Source organism: Vanacampus margaritifer, chromosome 7 (assembly GCF_051991255.1).
Source record: "Vanacampus margaritifer isolate UIUO_Vmar chromosome 7, RoL_Vmar_1.0, whole genome shotgun sequence".
Taxonomy (NCBI): domain Eukaryota; kingdom Metazoa; phylum Chordata; class Actinopteri; order Syngnathiformes; family Syngnathidae; genus Vanacampus; species Vanacampus margaritifer.
Window position 1 is genome coordinate 16,653,981 of NC_135438.1, and position 7,623 is coordinate 16,661,603.

General features: G+C 37.9%; 1 long non-coding RNA gene across 1 annotated transcript; it reads right to left on the reverse strand.

Annotated features, from left to right (window-relative positions):
• Positions 1 to 1,290: 1,290 nt before the first annotated feature.
• Positions 1,291 to 7,107, reverse strand: LOC144055299 (uncharacterized). Its single transcript, XR_013294829.1, has 2 exons — positions 3,252 to 7,107; positions 1,291 to 3,104 (listed from the first exon to the last, which is right to left on the reverse strand). It is a non-coding gene; the product is annotated as an uncharacterized LOC144055299 (long non-coding RNA).
• Positions 7,108 to 7,623: the final 516 nt, after the last annotated feature.

Genomic DNA, 7,623 nt, shown 5'->3' on the forward strand with positions numbered 1-7,623 from the left:
GTTTTGTAACACTTAAAATCAATATGGAGTCCAGATTTAATCATGTTAACACACACTGTGACAGGATCAACGAGACCAGTTATATTTCTTTTGCCACCAGCAACAATATCAAAGAATAATTTAAAGAATTTTGCTGCAAGGCAGTCAATCCTAAAACCGGGACCGTGTATGCATGTATGTGTGTGTGTGTGTGTGTGTGTTTGTGTGAGTGAATGCACAAAAAAAAAAAAAAACACTGCCAGCCTCCTACTATCAGCTGATGTTGCCAGAGAGATATGGGGAGAGATTTGTCTAAAAAATATACACACAAATACATTTCTGATTTTCACATGTGTTTTTCAGATCCACAAATGTATACGCGATTTTCATGTTTTTTAATTTTTTTGTGTGCATTTATTTATTTATTTTTATTTATTTATTTTATTACGCGCATTTATGTTTTAGACAAACATCACGCTGTTTCGAGATATTTACACACACAAGCTCTCAGATATTCACGTGTCTAAGGGCCCGTCCCGTTCCTCCGCCGTCCACGGCGAGGAAGTGTTACTGTCTCCATTGAACGGGAACGAGACGTTTCTGTTTCTCGTTTAAAATCGCGGATACATTTGTGGATCTGAAAAACACGTGAAAATCACAAATTTATTTGTGTGAATATATATATATATATATATATATATATATATATATATATCTTTGTCTCCTGTAAAAATTGTTCAACTCTGCTACTGATGGCGTAAAGATATAATTTGTAATCTTTTGCGTGTCCCAAAAAATTGAAGATGAGACTTCTTTGTGAAAAGGGTCCTTGCAAGGATGATTTATTACAGAGATCTCCGGTCACACAGTTGAATATCACGTAAAGAGTGCCATCCAAGAGTGCTTCAAGTTGTATTGAGTTTAACATTATTTCACCTGCTCTACACATCTATAACTAAATTCAACATGGTTAAGATATAAAATAAAGAATTAAAAATGTTAATAATGTTAACATTCCCTCTGTTGGTCTTGAAAAAGCCCAAAAACTAAACATTTAAACATTTTTACCAAAAGATTCCAGCGGGATCTTCATCGTCGCAATGGCTGGTGCAACATTAAAATAAGAGCAAATGAAAACATTATTTTAGCAGGAGAGGAGGTCAGTCATATGTCAAGAACAATGTGATTCATTAAAAGATTTTTTCAGTGAAATAAGCATATCATATATGAAGACGATGTGTTGTGGTTATGTTCAAAGTTGTGGTGAGGGGATCCCAGAAATACCAGATTGGCATGACAGTCAATATGAGAAAGAGTGTCATGATGTAACCGCAATTGAAGACGCAATTGAAGACGTGTTGTCGCTTTGAGTGCTGAAGTTCTTTGTTGAATGAGAAGGACGTTTGTCAGTTCCGTTTTTGTTCTTGCGTTTGTTTTTTTTTGTTTTTTTTAAGAGGGTCCTTCAGCTTCTTTTAGAACCCACGTCAACTGCCAGAGATGCAAGGATTGATCACCGGGATTTATCTTCCCAAGGTGTGACTCAATCTTTGTGGAATGATGCCCGGAAAAGGACACGAGACTCAATCTCCATCGAGTGATGTCCTCAGCGAGACTCAATATCCATTGAGTGATGTCCTCAGCTCGTCAGGTGGACACTGGAAGCAGGCCTGGTTTTCCAGTTGACTCGTCAGGTCGTTCCCGTTGGTGGGGGTTGAGCAGGAGGCGGACCCGGCAGGTCTGATAGGCAAGATGTGGAACGATGTGCCCCCAGTGAACTGGACCAGATTGACCTCTCCTTCACCTCATCTGTGTGCAGAACATTTTCATTTAGTCACTAATAAACATACATATTCACATCCCTTCTTTTTGAAAGAGCATCTGGTAGTTTTTTGTTAGTTTGGAGTTAGTAAATGTTAGTGAAGTTCTGTAGGTCCGTCTTGGGGAAAATTTCTGTTTGTTGTGACAGTCAATCAGAATCCAGCCTTTGGCTGAGTTTAATGACCTAAGCACATTCATTAATGCAACAATGAAAATCTTATAGCCAATTCAAATCTGACGAGGCCAATTTTTGTCTACAACTTATAATGGGTTCCATTGTGAAATGTTTTACCATAATATTTACTGTTATAGATATGGCATGAATGTGCTTCCAGCCATAAAATAAATGCAACTATCACCAGCATGTAAAAATCATCAAATAACATCTGACCCCAGGGCCGTCACGTCCGGCCGGACCGTGAGCACCCTGGGGAGAGATCCCTCAATTGTTTCGGAAATAGAACATATTCACCTTATTTTCGCCGTCTTTGCCAAAACTTACTCTTCTCCATGGTCAAAGTCCAATCACCAATCATCAATTGTCCTCCTGTGAATTCATTCATTCTCACGGACTATATAATTATCACATTGAGACTAACTTGTAATTCTATATTTATTTAATTCAACATGGACTGTTTGTGTGCATATCTCCCTTCGCGACGTTCCACACAGACAGACCAGTAATTCCCCCATCTGAAAAAAGATCGACTCAGATCATTTTTCAGACCAGTATATAAAAAAAAAATAGAACTGCAGCAGTAAATAAATTGTTGCTTTAAAAAGAGGGGAATTTTTAAAAAATTTAACCAGCAAATTCGCCAATGAGTCCCAACTCACTTGTTTAAATTTCAAAAGAGAAATGGGCAAAATATTAGAAGACCAAATTCAACAAGCCTCAAATAACGGAAAATATAATAATTAAGATTTAAATAAATTTTATCCTATCCTACTTCACATAAGCTGTTTTCAATTTCCGAAACCACATGAAATTTACCAGTATTTTCTTTTCTACTATAAAATAGAAATATTGTAGCTTAGGCCCATAAATTTACAAAGAACCCCCGTTTTCAGCCAACCATCAATTATTATTAAGATATGAAGTCGTCCTTCATTTATCATTAATATTGCGGCACCCAAACGGAGTGGGGTATTAATTTTAAAAAGTTATTAGAGCCACTTTAGACAGGCCCACATCAGTTGGGTCAATAGACCACAGTGCCGCAGTTTAGTTTAGTTTTGTAGTTTTAACATGTCACCATCAAGCTTGCTAGTCCCCCTTGTTGATGTCGGTCCAAAAGCTGATTGTTCTAAAACAGACATGGAGACAAACAAATCAGATTAAATCAAAATAGGCATCAAGAGTTTTAGAATATAATAAATCTGTGTGTATAGAGTGTTGCCAATCAGTTGCTTCTGTGTAAGGAATGTTTTATTGTATATGTTATCACCTATACCTGTCAAAAATAGAGTGCAGTGTACACAGTCAGATACCGCATCATATGGTCTGAGATCACTAACTCAAGGAAACATTCTGGGTGGGGGCGGAGTCACCAGCGCAGTGGAGCAGTTTTTATGAGAAGATCCTTTCCCATAGGATTCACAGGACAGTTCGGGGCGCAGGACAGTTCGGGGCGTACACGAATGCATGCAAGAAAGTCTGTGCGGAGCACTGTGTGTGTATTGGAGTAGTTTGTTTTCTTTTAAGACCTTTGCATGTGAGTTCAGGGTCCAGTCATTGCGGAAACCGTCCACCATGTGGCGCCAGGAACTGCTGCTGTTCATCAGGTGGCGGCAGGAACTGCTGTTTAGGGAGGGGCTTTGTTGTTGGCCTCCGCTCCGGATGCCACGTGAGTGCTGTCCACAGTCATTTGCAGTCATTTGCCCAGTAGCCGGCTTGACCTCAGTTGAAATAATGATCTCGATCAATGAACGGCACTGATTGAAACATAATAAAATCTGCCCCAACATTATTAGGTGATGACATATCAGTAGAAAGTCGGAAGAACAAAATCCTCCTTTATTTAAAAAAAAATAAATAAATAAATAAAATATAAAAAAAATAAAAAAAATAAAAAAAATAAAAATTCTGAAAGTTTGCAATTAAATAATGGCTAATTATAATTCAGTATTGTTATGTTTTACAGTACTGTATTTAATTTAATATTTTTTGCATACCTTCGTAAATAATATTTAAGATGAGATAGGACAGCTTTGCTCTAAAAATTTACAAATATGATACAGAGTCAGTTGGCAAGTGTCCAGTTTTCAACGAATATTCCACAAGAGCACCGTCAATGAAGGCCGCAGCCCCCTTGTCAGCTTTTGGTAAAACATCAAGTCAGAGATTATTTTTAATTACATATCATCCTCAAATTATGTTAAAAATGTGACAACTTCCAGATGGCGCCCTCATGGAAAGTTCTGTCCAGTCTCAGGGACTCGCACGCAAAATGGCCGACTTCAAATTCTGAAATGGGACTCAGATAGAAAACAAAGGTTAAATAATGTTCTCGCGTACGAGGAAAATTATGAGGGAGAAACAATTAACTATAACAAAAATATTTCATTTAAAAAAAAAAAAGAATAAAAAAAACAACCATATATTTCTAAAAGCAGACCTAATTATAAAAATAAAAATACGGTCGTCACCTGACTCTAGTATCTGTAAAAGTAGACCTAATTAAAACATATACAAGCGCAACAATCACACAATTAACCCTATCTCTTTTATAGAAAAAAATTATATTCCCTCCAAAGGTTTTGAGGCTTTCGGCTATTTAATTTGGAAAAAGAGTGACATCTGGCGGTCAGCTAGAGTCATAGTAACTATAATCTTCAAAGTGATTCGCCTAATTAATTTATATTCAATATCACAGCAATACATTCAGTCTTACAGTTGTGTATGTCTAATAAACGTGAGGTACACATGGAAGTGTTGCAATATTTTGACACTGTACCTCCATGTTATTTGCTGTTATTCGTTCGATTTGTATTAAACATAATTTAGATATGACGCAAGTGCGCTGTGAAGCCAGATAATCAAGTATTTCAACATCAGTCTTTAGGAGATGTGATTGAGGGCCTTAGAGAATCAGTTACGGCAACAATTTATGTAATGTCGTATAATTATTTAACGTAGGCACTGTAAAACAGAGTCGCGTTAGTAATATTACCGTCCCAATCCATTTATCCCGTTCAGCTTTTACTAAACAGTTTTATTTATTTTATTACGTAAATTTGTCGTCTACTGTCATGTTTAGTTTCAGTTTTGTTTACTCCCTGTCATGTTTTCCTTGTGTGTTCCCCTTGTCTTGTCATTTCCTGTTTTATTGTGAAAAGTCTACTCCTCTCGTTTCTGGTCACTTCCCCTTCCTCGTGTGGTGTCTGTGTCAACCCTGATTGTGTCCCCATCACCCTCATGTGTCATCCAATCAGTGCCCTCAGCCAGGTGTGTCTTGTCATGTCATTAGTGTTGGTGTATTTAGTCGGTTGTCTCCCCCCTGTCTGTGTCGGTTCATTTTTGCTGTTGCCACGTTCGTAAGTCTTTCGCCACGTCACGCTGACCTCTTTGCCTTATCCGGATCCATGTCATGTTGTTAGTCTCGCCTTAGTTGTTTTTTCATGTTTTGCTTCAGGTTTTGTTAGTTCCATTTGTTTTGTACTTTGAAGTTAGCCTTTTTTTGATTTGATATTAAAACCTCTTTTGGACTGCACCTCTGCCTCCTTGCTCTGCCTTCCCGCATCTGGGTCCTAAAGCCCCACCTTACTGACAGTCTACAGCTGTTTTTATTTGCAAAGCGAGAAAAATAGAAAGCTATTTACTTAGATATCATCAAAGCCATCCGCGCGATCTTTACAGAACCACCCAAAGTCAACATTTCAGCATTAATCATCATTTAATACACTTTTCTTACAGTTACGTCTGGGTTTTTCCTCTATATAAAAAATACATATATCTCTAACACTTTTGTAACCAGCGATCGGCGTTTACGTACACATACAGTTAAAATGCCTCCATCAAAGACATCAAGCAAACCACAGATCTTATCGGAGAGAACTAACCTTTTCCACAATAAATCTAAGTCCAGTCGTTCAATATTAAATACATTTCACGTCATTATTTGACGGCTGATTACAAAACCCGGAAGCTTCTCAAGACGTCTAGCGGAAGTACAATCAGGTCAAACCATTCGGTGTCGCGGACAAAAGCGCCCCCGTAATTTATATTAAACATTAACCTGTCTAGTTATTGTAATAAAGTTATATAAATAGTTATAAATGCAGTGACGTCTCACTTATAATACAATACCATTAGTCGACAAAATAGCTCATTGCGCCCCCGTAAAAATAGTAATAAATGACGTCAGACAATTATATTTCAGACAAACATAAAATATTGTTTTCGCGATTTACAAAAAAAAAAAAAATCATGATCTCTGTCCTCTTAAAATAATAAATACTGCTTTAAGTCAATCACGAAGCAGTCTCTCGGCTCCTTCGCAGCGAAACGTTGTTTCCAACTTTACAAATAGTTAACAATTGCCTCAGAAATGTAAGGACTTACACTCTCTAAGATTCCTTCAGAACGAGACTGCCATGTGTTTTCAGCAATTTAATAAAACGCCTACTTCAGCCTGTTTGTCACAATTATTTGATTCAATTGTGCAAAATCCATCGTAACGTTACGTACCAAACTCTGGTAGGATATCCTCATCTGCGCATGCGTAAATCTGTTGTCTTTCAGCTGAACAAACTTGTCCAAGAATCTTTAATACCAAATCATTCAAGGACCTCTCATTGCTCTAACAGCGGTGTACTAAATCCGCTTGTGTCAATCTGTTTTACAACGCTGAATAAATGTTCAAGGATCTTTACGATGTCTCAACAGCGGCAGTACTCTCCGCTGTGTCAATCTGTAGTCCTTCCGAAATTTATCCAAGAACCTCTCGTTTGTGTAAACAAACTGTTTTCATTGGCAGCTGCACACTTACATTGGCAGCTGCGCACAAGGATTTTAACAACAAATTATTCAAGTAACTCTCGTTTGTCTAAAACAAACTGTTTTACAATTCAGCTGCGTATAAACCAACGTGACGGCATTTCCGTAAACAATGCTCCCGTCACAACGTACGTGTACAGTTCAAACACCGTAGTAAAATCCGAAATCAGGGACTTTGCGTCCAACAAAACGACTTCAAATTTTACTACTACCTGTTCACACAGATCTCATCTCCAATGTAATTTTACAAGACGAATACCAGCTGTAGCGCTTCCAAACAGACAGAATTCCTTAAACGTGGATAAAATGTCCACTTACCGTAATTAATGGGGCCTGGAATTCTATCTGTCCGTGAACGCCACAGCCCGTAAAACGTCGTTCGTCGGGTGGTCACCATTTGATGGCGTAAAGATATAATTTGTAATCTTTTGCGTGTCCCAAAAAATTGAAGATGAGACATCTTTGTGAAAAGGGTCCTTGCAAGGATGATTTATTACAGAGATCTCCGGTCACACAGTTGAATATCACGTAAAGAGTGCCATCCAAGAGTGCGTGCTCCCCCCCTGAGAGACAGCCCTTTATTACAATCCGAGTTTGAAAGAAAAACGCCTCTTCTCCTCCCATCGAATAGAAAAAACAGATTGGTTCTCACAATATGTTATGTTGATCTTTTCATGTGGGAACAAAACAGAATCTCAATATGCCAGCTTGCACTTTCTTCACTTTTTAGACATAACAGATTCTCAGTGTGCCAGTTTGTACTTTTTTCCCAAAACAGAATCTCAATATGTCAGATTGAACTTGACAGCTCCTGTAGTAGTGGGAAC